We start from the raw sequence: 24,127 nt of genomic DNA, 5'->3' as shown, positions 1-24,127 counted from the left end.
CTTGTGTTTATCTGCTTTCCATTGTGACCAGAACCTAGAGGAATGCAGTAGCTTCCTAATGGTTATGTTTTTATCTACTGTATCTTTTGCATCTCTGATCTATTTTCTAACTTTAGCCAGCCAAGATGACCTTTTTATTTTATTTATTTTCTTTTCTTTTCTTTATTGAAGTGTGGTTGAGTTACAATGTTGTGCCACTCTCTGTTGTACAGCAGAGTGACTCAGTTATACACATATAGACATTCTTTTTTTTATATTGTTTTCCATTATGGTTTCTCAAAGGATATTGAATACAATTCCCTGTGGTATACAGTAGGATCTTGTTGTTTATCCATCCTATATATAACAGTTTACATCTGCTAATCCCAAACTCCCAGTCCAGCCCTCCACTGCCCACCTCCCTCTTGGCAACCACAAGTCTGTTCTCTATGCCTGTGAGTCTGTTTCTGTTCCGTAGATAGGTTCATTTGTGCCATATTTTAGATTCTACATGTAAGTAATATCATATTATTTGTGTTTCTCTTTCTGACTTACTTCAGTGAGTATGATCATCTCTAGTTGCATCCATGTTGCTGCAAATGGCAATATTTTTGTTCTTTTTTATGGCTGAGTAGTATTCCATTGTACATATATACCACATCTTCTTTATCCATTCATCTGTTGATGGACATTTAGGTTGTTTCCAGGTTTTGGCTATTGTGAAGTGTGCTGCTATGAACATATGGGTGCATGTATCTTTTTGAATTATAGTTTTGTCCGGATATATGCCCAGGAGTGGGATTGCTGGACCATATGGTTATTCTATTTTTAGTTTTCTGAGGAACCTCCACACTGTTTTCCGTAGTGGTGGCACCAATTTACATTCCCACCAACAGTGTAGGAGGGTTCCCTTTTCTCCACACCCTCTCCAGCATTTGTAATTTCTAGACTTTTTAATGATGGCCATTCTGACTGGTGTGACGTGGTACCTCACTGTAGTTTTGATTTGCATTTCTCTAATAATTAGTGACGTTGAGCAAGATGATCTTTTTAAAATGCAGGTGTAAGCCTATCACCTCCCTGCTAAACCTGTTCTTATATTTTCCCATTATATTTAATACACACCAAAATCCCTTCATTGTTTGGTCCCTACTTCTCTGATTTCTTTTCAGTGTAATGTCCTTTGCATTCTTATGGTTACATCCCACAGGACATTTTTCATTTCTTAAATGTACCAGGTTTCCCTTGTCACAGAACCTTCCAAGATACTTTTTTACCTGCCTAGACTTTTTCCTGCCTCTTACCCTAATTAATGCCTGTTCAACCTCTAGATCTCAAGTATCACTCTGAAAAGCCTTCTCTGATACTCACCCTGTTTTCAGGCTTGGTAAGAGTCCCCTGTGCAAGTTCTCAAAGCATCTGCCTATTATTTATCATTAGATTACTCTCAGTGTTCCATGAAAGCAGGAACTATGTGTGTTCTTATCTCAGCATTCTATTTCCAGAAACCTACTACAATGCCTACTAGCTCATAGTAGGCACTCAATGTTTATTCTGTGTGTGAAAGACAAAAAAGTCCTTCTAGCCTAAACTTTTCATTTGGACTCAGCTTTTTTGATCTCTTTGTATCTTTGTCAATTCAGTGGGTTAACTCTTTTCTGTAGTTTCTTAAAGTGCACACTATATTCAAGGTACAATCTGAGGCATTAAGTAGAAAATATCAATAAATAGAGGTTGTTGCTTTCAAAAAATTCATACATCAGATGTCTATAATTTATGATTTTTTAAATGCTCTGTAACGACTTTAATTTTTAGTGTTGTCCATTTTCTTTTCATTTCAGATAGAGCTCATTTTACTTACATAGCAAAGGTGGAGACCTTCAAACTTATAGTCCAATACTTGTACCTTCTTAACATTTCAGGCAACTCTTGCAGGGATTTGGTGATTCCAGTTACTTCTATCGGTATGTGGCTCTTCCAGAAATTTGAAGATTTTCCATAGTCCTCAGACTCTGGTGTGACTTGGAATCATCTGGAAAGGTTAAAATTGCCGATTCCAGAGCTCCACCCAAAATAGTCAGTAGACAATGGCGTGGATCCCAGGCATATGCATTTCTAACCAGCACTGCTGGCGATTCTGTTGCTACAGACTCAGTGCAGTGGGCAGGCACTGGACTGTTCACTGGGTATAACGTGGAACAGAAAGAAGGGCTTCCCACTGTTGTTTATAGTCTTGTGGGAATGATAGTATCAAAACAAAGATCAGATACGCAAGATCATAACACATCATAGTAAATGAGATGAAGGAATTGAGCAGTTGGTTGAGAGAGAGCAAATGGGAATGGTTGCTCTTTTTTCGTCACCTTTACTCCTCTCTTCCTTGGTGCCTTAATCATTCACAATGGAGATGTGAAATAAATTTCACAATATTCATATGTATTGAATAAAGATTTTGCATTTAAATACCAACTCTAAGTGTTAAAATCAGGAAAGTTTAACCTGCCTCATCTTTCTTTAAAAAGACAATTGCTTTTCAATTCTGGATTTCCTCAGTTGCCTTGTTCAAGTAGCCCTTAATAGTACAAAAGAAAAAAAAAAAAAGAAGTCCCAACTCCCAAAAGGTTCAACTACGCCAACAAAACAAAAGCTTCCATTTCTTAAACAAGCATCTTTCTGCTTAGTAAAACACTAGATCTTTTTTTCGTATTTTGACCAGTGAACCAGTGGTATTTCCAAGAGCCACATTCGAGGGTTTTGGAACTCTTGCTTAGCTCCCTAATGTTGACACATTGACTAGACAGCAGAAAGCAGCTGATTCCTCTGTACAAGCAAAGAATGATGTGTCATTCTGTTCTGTACTTTCCTACAATATAGGGAGAGGCTGTGTGAAGAGCATGTGTCTGGACATGTACAGGACTCTTGATCCTTTCTAGCATTACAGCTGTAGCACAGTAGATGACTGCCAGAGTTGGCAGGAAGTCTGCCCTGAAAGTCTGATTCCAAACGTGTCACATGTTTTGGAATATATCAGATGAATAAGAGTGTATTTACTCTTTACTGCTTCTCCATAGAAGGTTGCTTTAGGTTTGGAGGTATACTTTCTAACACTCAACTAATCTAACTAGAGGAACTAAGACTTATAAGCTTTCTCTGTCCTCTGCCTGATTCTTCCACTTCCAGATTGCATTTTAGCCTATTCCTCTCTAGCTGGTATTTGGGAGGAGGAAAGAGCAACTCAGATGTCTTGAGACGCAGAGGTATGTGATTTCTACTATCATTCTTCCGCTAAATAATATTTCTTAAGCATTTGTTAAGGGTCAGGTGCTATGCGAGGCACCTAGGATACAGTGGTGAGCAAAAACCGTCGTGATCTCTGTGCCCACAGACGTTGCAGTCTGGCGAAGGAGTAGAGAGAGCAAGAGGAAGCACCATGTGAGTTGAAGCTAGCGAAGAGGACATGTTCAGTTTTTTTCTGTATCCTTGGAGCAGTAAGAAGCCACTTACTTTTCTTTCTCATTTTTTGTTTGTGGTTTGTTGAGGGGGGTACAAAAGAGAGGTGAGGAAGAGGCTAGGGAGATGACGGCAAGAATGACCAGATCAAGTTTATATGTGAAAGGACTACTTTGGGTGCGATGTAAGAAAAGACTGGAGAGAGTAAATGAGTTTAGGAAGGTATTGAATTGATTTGAATCAGCTATTATGAAAGCATGGGATATCAGGGTGGTGATGAGATAGAGGAAAGCAGTTAGATTTAAGAGATACTTAAGAGGCAAAACTGACAAGAGTTGATGATGAATTGAACACAGGAGGGAGGAGCGGTGTGAAGGGCGAGTCCTAGGTTCCTGACTGCAGCTGAGGACATGATGATGCCACTCGCCAAAAGAAGGGGCAAGCCAACAGGTCCAGATATGTTGGGGGAGATAGTTTGGTTAGGGGTGTATTAAGTTTGGAGGTGCCACTGAATATCCAACAAGCCATTGTAAAAACTGGTATCGAGCTAAGAGAAGAGGTCTGAGTGGAGAGAGAAGTTTGAGAGGCATTTGCACATAGTTAGGAATTAAAGCTGTGGGAGCAGAGGAGTTGTCCTCAGGAGGGAACACTGGATGAGAAGAGGAGAGTGTGTAGGCCCAAGTGCCGAGGAACTCCCACACTTCGTGACTGACTAGAGGAGGGTGAAGCTGCGTAGGAGACTGAGAAGGAATAATGACGAGGGCAGGAAGACAGTTTCTCAGAAGTAGAGGGAGTGGGCAATAATGTCAATTACTACTTGAGAGGTCAAGTAAGAAGAGGACTGAAAATGTCTGATGGATTTAATCACCCAGAAGTCATGGTGAACCTTCAAGCTGTATTAGAGAAGTGACAGTGCTGGAAACCAGGCTGCGGTGGGTTGAAGAGGTAGGTTGAAGCCCATTGATGGGGGTAAGGAAATGGAGCTAACACGTCTGAGAGGTTATACCTGAATAGAGAAGGGATTCAGCGAGTTTTGTTTTTTGGAGCTTATGGACATGCACAGATAATATTGATTAATACAGGCTGGTTTAAGTAAATCATAAAGTAAGTGAAACACTCAATAGAGTCCTAAAGAAAAAAAAAAGCAATTTTGAAGACTTTTAGTAATAGCAGTAGTAGCTAACATATCACCCTTACTGTGCACTAAACACTGATGTGTGTGGTGCACGTGATGTATGTATCAATCCTTAAAACAACCCTAGGAGATAGATGATATTATCGTCCTATTTTATATATAAGGAAACTGGAGCATAGACAGATTAAGTTGTCCCACATCATACATCTAGTGAATGACACAGCCAGGATTTGGACCCAGATAGTCTGATCAGTTTGAGTCGGTGGTCTTCTCCACCCCACCAGACCACCGCAGTGTCTGCAGTACTACCTCTGCCTCATAATGTTACATGCTGCCCAGGGCGGCTTGGGTACCACATGACTCCCATCGCTAACAAGAGCTTCTGGGGGATCTGAAGATGGGTAAGACTCACATCCATGCTATAAACATGATTTATGTCTAAAAGCCAGAGTTTAGACATAAATTATTTCTTTAATTGATTATTTAATGATGAGTAGAAAGACAGCATGACTTCAACAAGAAGAGAGCATGCCCAGATAGTTTATTAGAGTCCTTAATAGGATGAATAAGGGTTTTGACAAAGTGGGCCCAGGTGATATATTTAAAATTGTTTTCAGATTCATTGAATCTTTAACATGAGTCTTCCTTCCATGTTAGGAAAAAATTCAATTATTTGAAGACTTTATTTATGTAAGATAAAATTAAAACTGAGGATCCATTTAAGAGATGTTTTGAAAACCAGGATTTGTGACATTTGTTTTTCTTATGTTTAGTCACTGGATGGGATATAAAGGAATTCAGTAATCTCTTTCAAGAAGTTTGTCAATGATCACCACGTTAATATTTTCGACTTTTCAAGTTAAAAAAAAGTCTTGAAAACTTTAATACTGCATTGAAATACTTAGAAATAAAAGAATCTATGAGGCTATGTTTCAAATTTATATATTTCAAATCAGATTATCGTCCTTATGAAATAGTCAGACAGCCTCACCGTGCACCAGAAGAATATAAACCAAAACAGGGGGAGAATGACCTTGGTACTACCTACAAACGGGATTTTAATTCTTATGAAGTGCAACCTGTGGCAATAGTTCGGCCTTTGGAGAGACAACAGGTTAAAAAAGGAACGTTGGACACTGTCCCAACTTATAAAGGTAACTTGCCATTTTAAAACTTAAAGAGCCAAAAACCAAAAAGTTACTTCCAGCTTTGATATCTAACATCCAATCATAATTCTGGTGCCTTGCCAAACTTAAGTCTCCGTGGCTTAGGAAAAAACTTCTTTCTCTTCTGTCAAAATAGTATCGTATAGTGAGAGAAAGAAAGACCATTGGCTTGATTGAGAGTCAAGAGACCTGGATTCCTGTCCAAATTCAGCCACTTAATTAGTTTTCTCTATCTCAAACCATGAAAACAAAGGATGCCACTGAACAAGCATTATGTCATATTTGCCACATTATGCCACATTTAGTTGGCACTCTTCCTTTCCTTCCATCCCAGGCTGAGATGAAACTCTACTGAGCATACTGGAGCTTTTGAGAAGGTCAAATAAACAGCAAGCCTCTTCACCAGTCAAGTTCTGAACCAACTGAGAAAGCAAAAGTGTTAGGTAGAGAACCAAAATATTCCCTTCATACTCATAAAGGCTGGAATAGAGGATGAAGTTTGCATCTGTTAGCAGATTGTTCCTGATACTGAACCTCAGAATAAAATAGGCTTGTCCACCCAGCGAGACAGTGTTGTCCCACCACATGGGCAACCTGCTCCTCTAAGACTTCCTGCATGGAACACCTTCTGCCTGATGGCAACCCACTTGGAAGAGTAGGGGGCTGGATGATGTATGACCACTTTCTTTCCAAAAATCAATCTGATTTTATAATACTCTATTGCTTTTGGGTGAAGAGGGGGGCAGGTATCTTTATTTTTAAACAATAGGCTATCATGGTAGTTCATATTCTATTTTTTTTGATAATGTAATTGCATATTTAGAGTTATAGACTTTTCACTAGTTATGTGATATAACTGAATGCATATGTCCTAATATAAAACCCTTTGGTAAGAGTGATGCCATCCACAATAAAAGTAAGGATTTATACTTTAAATAGGTAATAACTGAATACATACTTTTTCTTTAAATATCACTCTCATCAGTTTAATGGGTAGGTAAAGTGTATGGTATCAGTATAGTGTGATCTACAGACGTCAGCCCAGTAGGGAGATCAGGAACAGTGTTCTTTCTATTTTTTTAAGCTGTGAGCATGTAAGATGCTATACGAGGGATAAATTTTTAAGACGATGCATACGGTGAACAAATATATTGTTATCATCTAATGTAGCATATAGCAATTGCTAAGATATATATTTATTGCTATGCAGAGGAGATAATATATTGCATAATAATTTGACATAAAAATAATTGGTGAAATGTCTGTACTGAGTCTTTTCAACAACAAGTAGTTGAACAACTATAGTAAGATTTTCTTTTCTCCCCCACAAAGTCTATTTAAAAATACAATAATATTGATATCCCTTGATGCTGTGACTATTTACATATAACACACACCACACACACACCACACATAAACACCAACACTAGTTCTGGCTTCTCATTACCTAGGTTTCCTATAGATTCCCATACTTCCACTCCCATAATCCAATGTTGAGGATTCCTGGGTCCCCTCTGGCCTTCTCTCTGCTGATGTTCCCTAGTGAGGAAGAGTTATCCTTGCATTTCCAGGTTTTCAGGCATGAGACAACACATACTAGGGGCCAAGGGAATAATTCATCGTTCTGCGTGATGACTGTACAGCAGGTTTTGTAGATACCTGCTTAAGGACAGGTCTGTAGCTGAAGAGAAATCACAACGGGGAGAGAGTCTCTCACTATAACCTAAGAATTAGAGGACAGAGGCAAGGCAGAAATAGGATCTGATTAAAAACAAAAATGAAGAACTCTACAAGATGGTGAGAAGGGCAACATCTAGATTTTGGAGATGTGGTTCCGTGAAACTGGTGACTCTTCAACAGAAATGTATCTGCCCCTAGTAGCCTTGGTTTAGAAATTCATTCAGATTAAAATGTAGGTAATGAAAATAGGTCAGTATTTGATTTGATAAGTACTTTCTGGGGATTACTCTTCTGTGTGCTAGCCACTATAAGGAATAGAGATCTGAATTGAGCATGGTTGTTGACATTTAGAGACTTTACAGTTGAATTGAGAAAAAAGAGCAATAATAGCATGAAGAATTAAATGCTCATACGAGAAATAAATAATATGAAATATGACAAGGAGGGGGGAATACTTCACTAGAAAATTAATGGAACAATTCGTGCTTCAAAAACAGACTGATCAAGATATCACTCCAGGCTAGTCTGGGAATGCATCGGAGACTAGTAAGTATTGATATGTAGAAAGAGGAGGGACATCCTAAAAGCTAGGATGAGAGGAGCAAAAAGTCATAAGGCCAGAAAAAATGAAAGCGTTGTTCAGTGAACATGGTGGGGACCAGAGAATTTCAGGATCTGAGAGATTGGTGTGTAGTTCTATAAATGTAGGTTGAGATCAGATTGTTGAAGTCTTAGTTGTCAGCCTGAGGAACTTAACATTTTTCTGGTAGCCACTAAAAATTTTTGAGTTTTTCTAACAGGATGTGGTAGATGGCAGAAAGCCATTACTTCCACTGAAACAGCTAAAAAAAAAAAAAAAAAAACCATAAATTTTTGAAAATCTTTTTTTAATGGAAGCAAAGAAGTGAAATTACAGAGATGGAAGAGCCCTTCCTAGATGAGCTAAGATGGCCAGTTGTTTACTGCTCTGGGAGCATTTGTTCACGTCTAGGCCAAGGCTGAAGACTGGGGTCTTCATAAGCAGGGGGACCCTCCTATGGAAAAGGAAACTAGTGGAGCACCTGACATGTAGGCTGGTATGACCAGTTGGAACCTATAAGTACCCCAGATGCATGGCTGGCTTTCCTTGTGGGATGTCTGCTCAGTGTTTAGGGAGCATGGCAGGCTAGGAGACTGGGCTAGAAAGACCCCACAGAAATATCCACAGTCTCCCTTGAGAGCAGGTGTTTAGGAGCCAAAGTCCCACTAGGATGAAGGCTCTACCACAGACACATCACAGGTCTTGTCCTTGATAAATCTGTAACTAGAGAAAGACTGTACTTAACTGAAGGTGCTGCTGAATGCCAGCCTCACTCTGTTCCTGATAGGATATGGGGCAGATCACCTTGATCCAATCTGCCCAATGTAGGAAAGAGCAAGCTGCCTTCTGTTGAAAATAACATTGATTTTACTTTCTAAGGTTTTCTTATACATGACATCCAGCATATAGTAAAACATTATGAAACCTATGAAGACTCAGGAAATATTTGAAGAGATGATGGTCAAGAGAAATTTCCAAAATTGATGAAGGAATCAGGCCACAGGTTCAAGAAGCTCAACAAACCCCCAAATAAACACAAAACCACGTCTGGCAACTGTCATCAAACTTCTGAAAACCAAGTAAAGATAAACTCTTAAAAGTAGTAAGAGCAAAACTACACATTATTTACAAAAGAAAAATTAGAAATGTACTTAACTTCACCAGAAACTATGGAAGACTGAATATATTGGAATAATATTTTTAAAGTACTAAAAGGAAAAAAAATTGAGAATTTCAAACCTAGTGAGTCCCAGCATTTTATATGTAGTGAAAATATCCTTCAAAAACAATGCAAAATAAAGATGTTTTTAGAGGAAAAAAAAAAAAGCACAGAATTTGTTAGTAGCAGACACATACTTACAGGAAGTTCTTCAGGTTGAAAGAAAATGATTCCATAGAGAAGCTTGAAATGCAGGAAGGAATGAAGCACACAGAAAGGGTAAATAAAGTGAGTAAAAGGATATTGATTTCTTAAAGTCACAATAATAATTATATTAGGTGATTTTATACAAATATAGAAGTAAAATATAACAACAGCACAAAAGGCAGAAAGATGTAGATGGAATTAAACTGTTGAAAGCTTCTTCCACTGTTGCAGAAGTGGTAAAAACATCAATTAAAGTGTGACTAGGACAAAAAGATCCCTTAATAAGTCAAAAAGGCACCTTTATTCTAAAAATGCAAAAAGTTATCGTTAAAATGCTACTGGAGAAAATGGAATAAGAATATCTTTTATTAGTCCAAAAGAAGGCAGGAAATAAGGGGAAGGGGAACCAAGAACGTATGGGACCAACCAAAAGCAAAAAGCTATATAGTCAACTTAAACTAAACTAGACCATTCCTTACATTAAATGTAAATAAAATAAATATTTCAATTAAAACTCAAAGATTGATTACTCAAACATTACAAAGATAAGAAGATATTAGGGAAAACTTATGCCAATAATCATTATAAAATAGAGAAATTCCTTGAAAAATACGATTTGCTAAACTAACTCATGAAGGAAAAAATCAGAATAGCCTTATATCTGTTAAAGAAATTGCATGTGTAGAATGCAAGGTGTAATGTAAAACTAGACCATAAAGAAAATTCAAGGATTTCTAATTTCTGAGTGGGATATAGATGGCTAGAAAAAAGTGTTTCCAACTTAACAAGAAGCAGCCAGATGATATACAAAATCATAAATATTCATGAATACTGCACAGCATTCAAGCTGAGATCACAGGGGAAATGAAAACAACAACAAAGCTCCACCCTGAAGGAAGAACAGGAAATTGTCCTCGGCCCAACCATTAGATATCTACATCGTGGAGAGGGACAGAAACACAGAGAGTCCCACCACTGAGGCCCAGGGACACAGGTTTTGCTTAAGATTGAGCCTGGACCTGGGTTTCCTAGGTGGTGTAGTGGATAAGAATCCGCCTGCCAATGCAGGGGACACTGGTTTGAGCCCTACTCCAGGAAGATCCCACATGCCGTGGAGCAACTAAGCCTGTGTGCCACAACTATTGAGCCTGTGCTTTAGAGCCCGTGAGCCACAACTATTGAGCCCATGTGCCGCAACTACTGAAGCCCACTTGTCTAGAGCCCATGCTCCACAACAAGGGAAGCCACGGCAATGAGGAGCCTGCACACCACAACAAAAGAGTAGCCCCTGCTCACTGCAACTAGAGAAAGCCTGCGTGCAGCAACAAAGACCCAACGCAGCCAATAAATAAATAAATAAAATTAAAAAAAAAAACAAAAAAAAAAACAGATTGAGCCTGGATCTGGACCACAGAGGAACCCCCCCTGCCCCCATCAAACACATACACCAGATTACTGAGCACTGAATAACAAGCAACAATAGCTTCCCATTGAAGAGAAGCAAGGTTACAGAGAGAGACATTCTCTCAGGTGCAGGTGCAAAGAGAATGCCTAAAGCTGAGGATGGAGCAGAAATGAAGAAAACCAGCCCCCACCCGAAGCACAAGATAATGCCAAAGGAATTTAAAGCTGATGGTACACTGAAGGAAGGCAAGGCAACAACAAAACCCAAACCTAGGTCAACTACTCATTGAGCTGACTTAACCCCACTCACTCAAGGCCTGGCAGATGATGATGTATATCCATTTCTCAACATAAGTACTATTTATCTCAGTCTCTACTGTGCTACATACAATATCCAGCTTTCAAATACAAATTATAAATTGCATAAAAAGTAAAATTTTATTGAAACTCAGCAATGCCATTCATTTACATATTATCTATGGCTGCTTGCATGCTACAATGTCAGAATTGAGTAGTTGCAACACAGACCATATGGACCATAAAGCCCAAAATATTTATTTAATGAAAATGAAAAAATATGGTATTCAAATGTGTGGGATGTATCTAAAGCAATGCTTAGAGGGAAATTTATAGCATTAAGTGTTTGTATTAGAAGACAGTCTTAAATTAACAGCTAAGCCTCCATCTTATGAAACTAGAAAAATGAGCAAATTAAACCCAAAGCAAAGTAGAAGGAAAGAAATAATGAAGAGCAGCAATCAATACATCTGAAAACAGGAAAACAATTAGAGGAAAATCGATGAAAAAGCTGATCTGTTACAGGAGAGTAAAGGTGAATAACCCTCACCAGGCTCACAAAGCTGGGGAGTGGGGGAGAAGACACTCATCACAAATACTAAGAATGAAAATAAGGGTCTCACTACAGACCCTACAGAACTGTGTTTTACATTATTATCTCTTCTATGTCCTTATTCTAATTTTTGATGATTTCATCAAGTTGCTATTCATTGTATGTTTGCCTCAAGAAGGAAAAAGTTAAAATTTAAGACATCAAATTGACAGGATTTGAAAACGAAACGGAGCAGGGAGTGAGGGAGAGAAAACTGGCTGGGTGAAATCTTTACGTGAGATACCAAATTCAAAATTGTAAGTGTTTTGTTGTTGATGTGTTATTTTGGGGGACTATGAGCCTGAGCAAGACGGGGAATTCCGTTGGGCCATACTAAACTTCGGTTTACCTCTTGGACATCTGAATAGAAATGTCTCGTAGGAAGACAGATATGTTGGTTTGGATTTGAAGGGAGGTCTGGAGTAGAGACTCAAGTTTGGGAGTCATCAGCTTACAGGTAGGATTAAAACTGTCAGACTAGTTTGGTGATGTATAGATGGAGAAAGAAAGGATGGAGCCCCCTGACTTTATGAAAATTGGTCCCGCTTCCTTGGTGCCATAAGACAACACAGGAAACAGAGTCCCAGCTGCCAAGAGAAAGAACTCCCGTATGCAGCTGGGGACTTTTGTCCTCAAAGAGGAACCTAGAACAGCTCACTCTGGAAAGGATGGGGACGCAGCTCTGCTCACAGATGTTCATGGTGAGCACACACACACAAGCACCTCATGGACTTGAAATTGTTCAGAAGAAAGCACACTTCCTGTCTAGGTTTTAGTGACTAGAAAGCAAAAGAATGAGCTGAGGAAACTGGATTGCCCTTCTCTCACAAGGGCAATATTGTAGTTGCCAAATGACCAGACTGCATTGTTAGATGTAGATGGTATTATGTTTGTTTTTTTCTGTGAGTGTCATAGGATACTAAGAACAGATGATATTAATAAAGACTATGATGTTTTAAAGGTATTGCTAGAATGTTATCGAAAATATTCCAGAACAAATAATCAATTTTCCAGGCATATAAGCGTAGGAATATTTATGAGAGGCAAATCAGTTTTCTGCAGTTATCTGAAACTGATATTTATGCTATTCAAACCTGTCTCTCAGTCTCCAAATTCTTGCTTCCTTTTTGAAAACCAAAGTTGTTTGGTAAGGGAGAAATAGTCTCTCCTATTTAGGTTCTCTCATGAAATTAACATCTTTTCCTCATAGACATTAGAGCAGCAAAGGCTCTCCCTGTATGTTTAGATGGAACAGTAGACCTTCAGTAACATCCTAAGGTTGGCTTCCTTTTATTTACTGAAAAATAGTGCTGTAGTTTCATACTTTAGATTGCAAACAACAGAGATTCCTTCATGGCGCCTCAAGAAAAAGTGAGTTTATGGTAAAGCTTCATGTGAACTGGAAATGGAAAGCTATCAGGTACAGAGGAAACCTGAGGGAAGAGCTACTCCCTCCACCTCTGCTATGAGCTACATGGCTTCTCTCACAGCATCTTCCCTTCACACATCTTCTCTGACTGCGATTCTATGAACTGGCCTCTTCCACCTATGTATCATCTCTGTTTCCTTACGAGTATGTTTTGACATCTTCAACTCACCATTGCTTTCCAGTTCTGCTTCATGGCATCCTCTTACATTCCTCTCCCACTTTTATCTGGCCCTGTATTTTCAAATTTAGGTTCACAAGAATGAGAATGTGCTTGACCCAGATCATCTTTTCTTGGCAGGTTGTTTCATGCCAGGTCTCTACTACCCAAAAGATCGCCTGCTCTTAGGTCAGGTATCCACTCTCATTCAAACATCCGTAGCTTGAGGGTGGTGGGAATAATCATTTGGTGTAAAACTTGGCCGTCTTGGCACAAATGACTATGGCTGAGGAATTTTTCTCTTTAAAGGAGGTATCCACATAATAAGCATTTGAGTTTTGGCCTTTCCAATAAACAAGGCATGGACTTTAGCCTGGGGTCTAATTCTTTACCTCGTATATCTTCTGTCTTTTATAAATTAATTTTTGGTATTTAGAAATACATATTTTGGAGTGAAGGCAATTTTGTAATATTTCTCAGCTTTCTACCTTTCTCATGGAGAAATGGAAAACCTAAATAACCCTCAGTTGAAATATAAGCACTTCAGTTTTCCATCCATGGTCTAGGTAAGCTGCAAGAAGCAGAATTAAGGTATTTAACACTAAATGCCAGACTCAGCTCTGATGTTCATTTCTAAATTCCATATACAGTTTTTAACGCTCTAGAAAGCACTCAGTTTGGGCCCCTCACCTCTAGATGATCCTCTATCTTTCAGAATGCCTGGAAGTTCATTTCATGAGGAGGAAAAGTTGAAGCCAGTGATCTTTCTGGGACAGTCAAGTTACCCTATGTCCTGTATGTTTGCTCAGGGAGTCCTATAGGCTTATCTACATCACTTTTGCCCACACATCAGGGCCCTTGATTTTATGTTAATCCTGAGATTTTATGTTTTACTTCAGCATTTTATAAGTTATAGCAAAAATCACAGCCAGTTGGTGGGCACGCAACCATAATCTCCTAAACTCTGTCTTCACTCAAAACACAACCTTTTTGGCTTTCAAAAACTATCAACAATCAGGCTCAGATGTTCCATTCCCTTGTGTAATCAGAAGAATCTGAAAGTGGAAAGTTATATGTATTAAAGTGGAGAGCTAGGAAGAGGAAAGTGGAAGTGAAGAAACAAGAATAAATCTGAGGTTAATCAGTGAAACTTCATACTTGATTGGTGTTCAGATTTCTAAAGGAAACGGAAGGATGGCAGTGAGAAAAGTCAGTCGTGATTTTTAGAAAGTGGTTCTTTTCTTCAGTATTTAAAATGCTCTTTTTTTTTTTTAATTTTCAAGATGATTATAGAGCTTGGGACATTCAGAAAAGTGAACTTTATAAACCAGAACAATTTAGTATCCCCCTACTGTGAAATTTGGAAATTCAACCACATTTCAGGATGCCTGTGTTCCTCGGGAGATAAAGCCTAGGCAAAGCTTTAAACCCAGCCCTGTGGCCAAACATTCTACAGCCCCCTTTAATGGTGATACAAGTCATCGCCTTGATTACATACCTCATCAGCTAGAATTCAAGTTTGCAAGGCCAAAAGAATTTTATAAGCCAGCCGACCAACCCTTTGAGGATCTCACAACTTACCCAGATGACTTTCAGGGTCTTGTTGGTGAAACTGCAAAAATCTGCAGACCTGCTTACACCAGAGTGGCCCAACATGGTCAATTTGAAGGAAGCACTGAATTCTGTGACAGTTTTCAACCATGGGAAATCCCATTGCCTGAAGTCAAGAAAGTAGAAGAGAATGTCCCTCCCACAGGTATAATGCAATTAAACTGCACAAGCCACCTCGACTATGTTCCATATCAGGCCAAACGTGTTCTTCCCATCAGGCCAGTTTCTCATAGCAGAAATCACAGTTTTCCTTTCCAAGGAAAAAGCACCACGAAGGAAGACTTCCCAGCATGGGAAAGTGGTCGTCAAGGACTTATTAAGAAGGAGCAGCTGGTTCCCAACCCATCTGGAAAATTTGATGGTTTGAGCACTTTCAGACCTCACTATGTGCCACATGAATTGATTCCAACAGAGAGTTGCAAACCTGTAAATGTTCCCTTTAAGAGTTCTATTCCATTTGATGATATAACCATGTACTCTCTAGAGTATGCACCAAAGAAACAGGAAATCTGCCCTGCTAGCTATCCTTCACCTCCAGGTTATATCTTTGAAAACACAAATTCCCGAGGTCACAAATTCTTCCTCAAGATCACTCCCACAGGGACGGCCTTCTAATCATCAAATCATATTTAAAAGGAAGCTAACGGACAGAGTGTTGTTTTCCCAAGGGCGAAACCAATTTTCTATAGTAGAAAAAATATTATGAGAGCTGAAACAAATCACTTTAAAATTTTTTAAACAAGAAATTTAGAAAATGTGTTATAGGCAATCAGGATTTTAAAATCCATTTTGTGTTAATACATTAACCACGACTGTTCTTTACTAGGCATTTCCAAGAGTTGAATTATGTACATTCCCATCTGAAGTATTTTAATCCCAACATACTGTTTGGTAGCTTACCTCAGTGTGTTATCATTTGTATGTGTTTTTAATTATGGCAATTACATGGTTATTCACACATGGGTTCTCATTTATCAAGTGCCTCAGGACTAGCTAGAACACCATTGAAAATGATACGTGGATTCTTCTTTCAAGACAATGGTATTTTTCTCCTTAGACTTCAAGGCATCTGCATAGTGCACCCTGAGTCAAGTTTCGGTTGGTGGTGTTACGATGGCTGCACTGCTCCTCTCCATGTTCAAGTTAGTAAGAGGCGTTGTGGTGTGACAAGTAAAGGCTCTGTGGGCTGGGAACCAAAGCATCTGAGTTCTTCAAGTTCCAATGATACCAGTTTCTACTTGTGCCACACTATGCAAGAGACTCTTGTCTTTGAGGCTCAGTGTCATCATTTGTAAGAGAATATCTGCTCTGCCTACCTCACAGAAATTTTCCTCTGAGCATCAGGTCATGTGATTCATTGTAATCCATACAGTAAAAGTGTAACCAGAGGTCAGGGATTGTTAATCAGTTACTTAATCTTTTTCTGTACCTGTTTCTCCTTTTTCAAATTAGGAGAATTAACTACTCAACGCTCACTTTCTGGCCTGTAGCAAGGATTGTAAAATAACCGAATCTGCTTGGAGCTTACAAGTAGTATGATTTCTGAGAAGAGTCTTGTCCTCTAAAGCTTCACAAGCACCCTAGAAGTTGTTACAGAGAGCAGAGAGCTTGGATGCAGGGATTCATGTGGTTTGAATGACAGTATTTCCAAAAAGGAAAAAACATTTGCAAGAGTAGTTTCAGGAATGCCTGACCACTCTGAAGAACATTTTCAGGGTAACCTCAGGTAATTGTGCACCTAACTGCCACTCCCAGAATCAGTGCAGAAGAAGAACCAGGCTCGATATGGGCACACTTATGTCCTCCTCCTCCTCCAGTGTGAAGAGAAGTGCCAAGGAGGGAAGGAGGGAAGGAATGGTGCCATTAATTGAAGTAGAAAGAACAGACTACATTTATAAATGCTGAGAATTTCCTAATGAATTAAACTCTTAGTGGGTGGTTTTTCTTTGATCAGTGATGCATTACGGGATAACATGATTATTTTATCTCAAAGTTTAGTCTTTAGAATTATTTCAAAATATATACTTAACTGAGAATGGGTTTGTCAACATTAGGTTAAAGTATTTTTCATTATGTGACATTGTTTTATTTACTTTTGTATTAATTAGGGGAAGTTATGTTGAATTTTATATATCTAGTAATATTAATAAAGCATCACTAAATGAATTTTCATGAAATCATTTCTGCAACCAATTTTCTCTGGGAAAGAGAGCTTGTTAATAAATTCTTTTCTAGGTTAAGCTATACATAATTCACACACACAGAGTCACACAACATTGCAACAGCACTGGAAACTAGTAATAGTATTGTTTAACCATCTGCCAGATTTAGAATGGATTTCCACTAACCCAAAGTTGGATGAATCTGATGAAGAAAGGAGGACATTTGGAGACAAAAAGGCAGAAGCAAATTTCCACCCCACCCCACCCCATCCCATCTCCATCCTGTCTCCCTGAATATCCTTGTTGTGGAGAATAAGACCACAGAATGAGAAAGAAAGGCTTTGTAGTTTATAAAACCTGCAGGGACGACAACGCTAGGAGTGAACCCTAATGTAAACCATGGACTTTGGGTGATTATGCTGTGTCAAAGTCAAGTCCCCCTTTGTGACACATGTACCCTCGGGCGCAGGCTGTTAGTACTCAGGAGGCTGTGCATGTGTGGCGCAGGGGGGTACAGGGTTACTCTGTACTTTCCACTCAGTTTTGTCATTAACATAAAACAACTCTAAAAAATAAACACTATTGAAGACTGCACGGCAGGAGGAAAGGAGAGGAGTATTCACAAGTCAGAGGCTGGGAATCCTATACCACAGCCCCTTAACACATCACATATACAGACTTTATTTTATACAAAACTATCTAAAGCCCTCTCTGAGAATGGCTGTGTGAGAGGAGCCTGGTAATATGAAGGGAAGAGGAGACCTCTGAACATTCATCAGAGAAGGGGAAGGTGAAACTTGTCACCATTAGCAAAGTTCAAAAAGGCTGTTTAAAAAGAGTGCTGATGATGTGCTTTTCAAAGGGTCACAGTGTCCAATAAAACATCAAGAAACTTTCATTTTATTAAAGGCTTTAGTTTTTCTTCTCTCTCCACTCAATGCTGTTTTACATGGATGTGCAGATTTTCACCCTACGTCACAGACATAGGACTTTCACCCTATGTCACCCCTTCCCATCCTCCCCTTCAACAGGGCACACAGTTCGATAGCTGCTCTCTAGGGTAGCTAGGGCTATCTCTCCATCACCTCCAGTGTCCCCATCAATACTTCTTCATTTGTAGCCATTATGGAACTATAATAGCTAATGAGGAAACGTGGCTAGGAGATGCTGCCTGCCAGCAAGCCTCAGACAATGGGAGTCTGGAAGAGGGGTGAGGATGCTATTTGCTTCCACAGACAGACTAACATACGTGACCTGGTAAAAATCACTTTCCCTGTCTGCACCTTTTTTCTGTAAAATAGGCTTCAAAGGATGTGTAACCACAATATATAAAGAACTTTTTAAACTTAACAATAGGAGAAAAAGTAAAAGATCTTAACAGATATTGAACCAAAGACTATACACAGATGATGTATTAGTTGGCTAAAGTTGCTGTAACAAACTACCACAAAGTGGGTGGCTTAACAAATTTACCGTCTCACAGTTCTAGAGGCAGGAAGTCCAAGATCAAGATATTGGCAGAGTTGGTTTGGTCTGAGGGCTATGAAGGAGAATCTGTTCTGTTCCTCTCCCCCAGCTTCTGGAGTTTTGCTGGCAACCTTGGGTGGTTTTTGGCTTACAGACCTAGGCCTTCATCTTCTCCCTATGAGCATGCACCGGTGTCCAAATTCCCTCTTTTTATAAGAGTACCAGTCGTATAGATGTTCATGGATACAGGACTTTCACCAGTGTCACCCACCCTAATGATCTCACTTAACGTGACCATCTGCAAAGACCCTATTTCCAAATAAGGTCATATTCTAGGAGTTAGAAACTTTGAGGAGGGGGACACAATTCAATCCATAAAAGATGGCAGAGTAGCATATGGAAAGGTCCTCAACATTAGTCAACATAGAAATTCAAATTAAAACTACAATGGGATACCACTATGTAACTATTAGAATAGTTACCAAACATGCAGACACACAAGCCCACAAGCCTGACAACTCAATATCACTAGCCAATAGGGAAATTCAGATTAAAACTGCTAGACACCACTACACATCTATTAGAAAGGCCACAAAATAAGCGCGCGCGCACACACACGAGACTATCAATTACTAACAAGGATTCAGAGCAACTGGAACACTCATACGTCATAGTGGGAACAGCCACTTTGGGAAACAGTCTGATAGTTTCTTATAAACAAGCACATATCATACAAGCCAGCAAATCCACTCCTAGGTATTTACCGAGAAGAATGAAAATGTAGTTTTACACAAAGGCTGTGCATGAATGTTTATAGATTTTTTTCATAATCACCCCAAGCTGCAAACAACCCTGATGCCTTTTAACTGGAAAAATGATACTCATCTATAACCATCCAGAGCCAATTCAAGGAACAAACTATGGATTCACCCAATATCACGCATGAATCTGAAGTGTGTTTTGGTCAGTGAAAGAAGCTAGGCCTCAAAAGCCATGCAATGTACGATCCCACTTGCATGAAATTCTGGAAAAGGTAAAATTATAGGGAGAGAAAATAAATCTGTAATTGCCAGGGGGAGGTCGGTGGAGAAACTGACTACCAAGAAGCAAGATAAGGGGATTTTTGGGGTGATGGAAATGTGGTGGTCGACAAACAACTCTGAATGTGTCAAAACTATTAGAACTGTAAACCAGAGACAATTTGACTGCAAGTAAAATTATGAAAACCGTCACCCAGGAGGTGGGGAGAACCCAAGGAGGAATGCAGGCTGTGACCAATGAGCACTACAGATGAATCACTAACCACACTGAAGGGGGTGGGAAGAAGGGGATGCCCGCAGTCACTCTGGAAGAGGGTTCTGACTGGATGCTGTAAGGCAGTAGGCAAAAAGAATGCTGTGCAAACATCGTACTCTAGTTGGTGATTTTTCTTTCCTTTCACAGGGGTATGCGTTAGTGACTCTGAAACTACGTGTACATTAAGGTCAAGCCAAGAAAATATATCGCAGATAATGAGAGCCAGGCTTCTCCCTGTCAGAAAGAACTTCACTAAAAAAGAAAAAGGCATAGACTATAATAATGACCCTATGGTGCTGGACTGGCATCTGAGGTTTCAGTGTGAATTCACAGATTCAGGAAAAAAATTTGTGTGTGTGTGTGTGTGTGTGTGTGCGCATTCGTGGGTTAGCGTATATGCAATCAACATAGATGGTAAAATCTGGATTTTTCAGTGTCTTTGTGTAGCTCTAAAGATTACAAAATATTTCAAACTGCCGAGAAAATAGACAAGATTTCTAGAAAAATTTATCTGAGTTGGAAATAAAGTTGTAACTTTTCCACCCTCCCAATAATGCTCTCCACTCCTGGTAACCTATGTAGGCCTTAGAGAAAGGAGGAAGGAAGAAAGGGAGGGAGGAAGGGAGAAAAGGAAGGAAAGGAAGGGAAGGAAGAGAAGGGAAGGAAAGGAAGGAAGGGAAGGAAGGAAGGAAAGAAGAAGGAAAGGGAAGGAAGGAAGGCAGGAAGGAAGAAGGAAAGGAAGGAAGGAAGGGAAAGGAAAGTAGGAAGCAAGAAGGAAAGGATGGAAGGAAGGAAGGAAGAGGGAAAGAGGGAAAGAGTCAAGAGGGAAGGAAGGAAGGAAAGAAAAGGAAAGAAGGAGGCACGCTGCTGAGATATCCGAGGTGTCCCATCGCTCACCTCCTGCGTGGCTCAGCCCCATGAGGTTGACACAGGCTCACACGTTACTGTGAAATGGTTGATTTTTGTCTTCATCATGTGACCATGGAAATGCCAAGGCCCACGGTACATAAAGGGGAATTTCAATTCCAACGACATGAACGTTTTCTAGAAAGACTCATTGCTTATCTTGAAGCACTATAAAGGTGACCCTTGAACAATGTGGGCATTGGGGCACCACCCATCCCCGCCATGGCAAATCCCTGTATAACTTGCAGTTGGCGCTCTGTATACTCAGTCCCTCTGTATCCACGGTTCCGCATCCATGTATTCGACCAACCTTGGGTAGCATAGTATTCACTAGTCATAGAAATCTGTGTGTAAGTGGACCCAAGCAGTTCAAGCCTGTCAAATGTATGAGTTGCAAGGTATTGAAAGGGGTTACTCACCAAACGTTGCTAACAAGTCTCTCCGTGCAGACCTCTCAAATCCCTCCCTAAACTCCTCACAATAGCCAAAAGTAAAAGGGTGTTAGTTCCTCCTGCTCCTGCTCTCCCAGCTACCACCCACTTCCACACCTGCTTCAGGCTGTCCATTTGGAACTCCTTTCCACTCCTTCTGCCCCTGACATTCTTTTCACTGTGATTCACAGGAAGTAAAGGACTGGGATGAGGGAGGGAGAGTGAATCTCTGTGTGATCTGCTCTGAATCCTGTAACCCACACCCCAAAGGACGGCCCAGGGCACTGAGACTAGCAGGGTTGCTCCTGGCCTCACAAAGAGGCAGCCAAGGTGACCATACCCAAGGCCACCAAGAACAGAATGCAAATGAGTCACCTACATTTAGAAGGGTGCCCCTGAATAATCAAAGTACATTTATTATCTGAATTCCTAGTCAGGAGCATGAAAGGGAAACATTAACTCTTCTGTGATAGAAACAGTGGTAAAATCCAGTACGCAGGAATGTCATTTGAATGATAACAAGACAAAAAGTATATTAGCAAATGAAAAACAGCAACTTTGAATACAAAGCTGAAGCAATTTAATAAGAAATTTTGTTAATAAGAAAAATATATGTCCCCTGTCTTTATTACATACTGTACAAAATAAAATATTGCACCTTTACGTCATATAATAAATATATACAAAGAGTAGTGTACAAACGATCTCTCTTTTAATTTAAAAAGCCTTCAACCAGTAAGTGGGATTGATGATGAACAACTCACAGGCTGGGGCGTCCCTATCACATCCCCACCCCCATTCCCACCACCAAGCCCTCTGCACGCCACGGCACTCATCCCAGGGTCGGTGAGCCTGCAGTTAGAACAGGGGGCCTGGGGCTCAGGATATGGCAGAGAGACTCAGCGAGCTGGTCCACAGGCAGATCCAAAGCCAGAACCCACTGTCCATGTGTGAGTGACCAGGGATGAGGGTCAGCACACCTGCTTCAGGTAACTCTGCTGCCAACAGGCTACAGGCAGCATGCGTACAGGCAGCGGGGGCCCCGAGTAAACAAGTACGACCCTTTATTTGGGGTTGCATGCCATCTACAGCCATAACTGGTAGGATGTTAAGGAAAGAGCCCCCTCACCACATCAGCTTTAGAATTTACAGTTGAATACTGGTCCCAAACTCCTTCAGCAGCAACATCTACTCCAAACTCAACCTCCACCTTGACACCATCACTAACACCAGCACTGGCCGATCCAAACCCAAGCCAACTCTGACCTAACCCTAATGCACAGAGCCAACTCTAGCCTTAACCCTAACTTACCTTCCATTCGCCTCACCTCACCCAACCCCCAAAATAAAAAGAACCCTAAACTTGCTCACCAAATCCTAACTCTAACCCCTCAGCCCAACTGTACCTTCCAGCCCAACCCTGACGTGCTTTGGATTTACTGAAAAATCAGTTCAAATGAAAACAATTATTTAGTATAAACAACTCTTTTCAGCTATCATGTTTCATAGTTAGATTACTTTCTTCTAATTTTTCCAAAATAAAAATCCTTAGGAATACTATTTTATGCATAAATTAGGTCTAATAAGGCTTTGATTTCTCTGTTTGTGTGCAAGAGAATAGTGCTTAGAAAAGTCTCATTCACAGCTCTTAAAAGAACGCTTTGAATATACTACAAAATCAGTAGAAAAGGTTAACCTTCCCTCTCCTTTGATTTCCAAGATGCCTCATTTGGTCACAGATCGATTTCCATAGTTATGACAATGGCAGCAACGTTTACTCTGTTTTCTCCCATAGGTTCTCTAAGGGCAAGGACAAGATACCATCCCCCCAGGATCCCTGGATCAGTCAGGGTTACGAGCCTGTCCAGAGTGACTGTCTCCTTTTCACAGACTGAACGTAAGGATCTATAACATGCCATTAGAGCCAGCATCTTAACAACTACTGACCAGAGCTTCTACAATGTAAATGTCTTATAAACCTGTTACAACCCTAAAGCTGAGAGAAGTCATCTGTTGCTGTGCTTCCCAAGTGCTTCAGGATGTGCTACTCTGGACTAGACTACAAATCACTGGGAGAGGCAGCTCGTGACAATGCACAGGTGATCTTGGTGAATTCCTGATTAGAAGAACACGACGAGGTCCCAAGTGCAATGGCCTGCCTGCTATGGTATTTTACGTTAGTCCTGGAATATACCATTTAAAAGAGCTGGAATTAAAAACTGGCCATGGGGAAAGGACAATGCCAAATTTTAACAGTGGTGATTCTGCACTGACTTCTGTTTGATTGCAGAATCTAGAGTTGTTTTTTTGTTTTTCTTTTCTTTGTTTTTGTTTTTTTAAGAAATACATGTTCTTGTACCAGCTACATGTGGAAACGAGCTTTTACATACTTGTTTTATCTTCACAGCAGCATTACGACTCCCCCTCCCAAAGTTTTATCCTTGTTGACACGACTGACAGCACCTTTGTTTGTAGAGGTCTAGCGAACACAAATTAAGATGCTTTACAAACGTACAGTAGTGGGTTGTGTCTGTGCAGTCTCCTGCAAAAAAAAAAAAAAATATATATATCCATTTAACACATAGCTCATCAGAGACCTAGTTTTTAAAAAAGCACTCGATTCTATGAAAAGCAGAAATTGAGATCACAGACTGAAGCAAAAAAATAGACTTGGGTTAGGGCCACTGCTTTGCACTGGAGTCAGAAGTGCCTTGGATTCACTCCTTAGCTGGGACAAGTGGCCTCTCACTGCCCTCTGGGGACTTCACAGCCCTGGAGCCACCTGCTCCTCCCAGTGCTGACAGCAGCATTAGCTTTTGGGGTGTCATGGACCCCAGGGAACCTCATCAAAGCTATGGTCCGGCTCCCTAGAAAAATATATGATTATATTTCATATATAACCTCAGGACATTTGCAGACCTGCCCAATCCCATCTGCGGAAGCCCTGTCTGAGGCGCTGAAACTCCAGGCAGAAGGGAGTCTGGGGAGAGGCTACCAGTGCTTGCTAGAAGGCCACTGA

General features: G+C 40.1%; 1 pseudogene; it reads left to right on the top strand.

Annotated features, from left to right (window-relative positions):
* The first annotated feature begins 1,291 nt into the window (after positions 1 to 1,291).
* LOC130844514 (stabilizer of axonemal microtubules 2-like) lies at positions 1,292 to 24,127 on the top strand (annotated as a pseudogene).

The sequence above is a fragment of the Hippopotamus amphibius genome, chromosome 2, assembly GCF_030028045.1.
Source record: "Hippopotamus amphibius kiboko isolate mHipAmp2 chromosome 2, mHipAmp2.hap2, whole genome shotgun sequence".
NCBI classification, from domain to species: domain Eukaryota; kingdom Metazoa; phylum Chordata; class Mammalia; order Artiodactyla; family Hippopotamidae; genus Hippopotamus; species Hippopotamus amphibius.
Note: the sequence above shows the minus strand (reverse complement) of the source record. Positions and strands in the feature narration are given on the sequence as shown.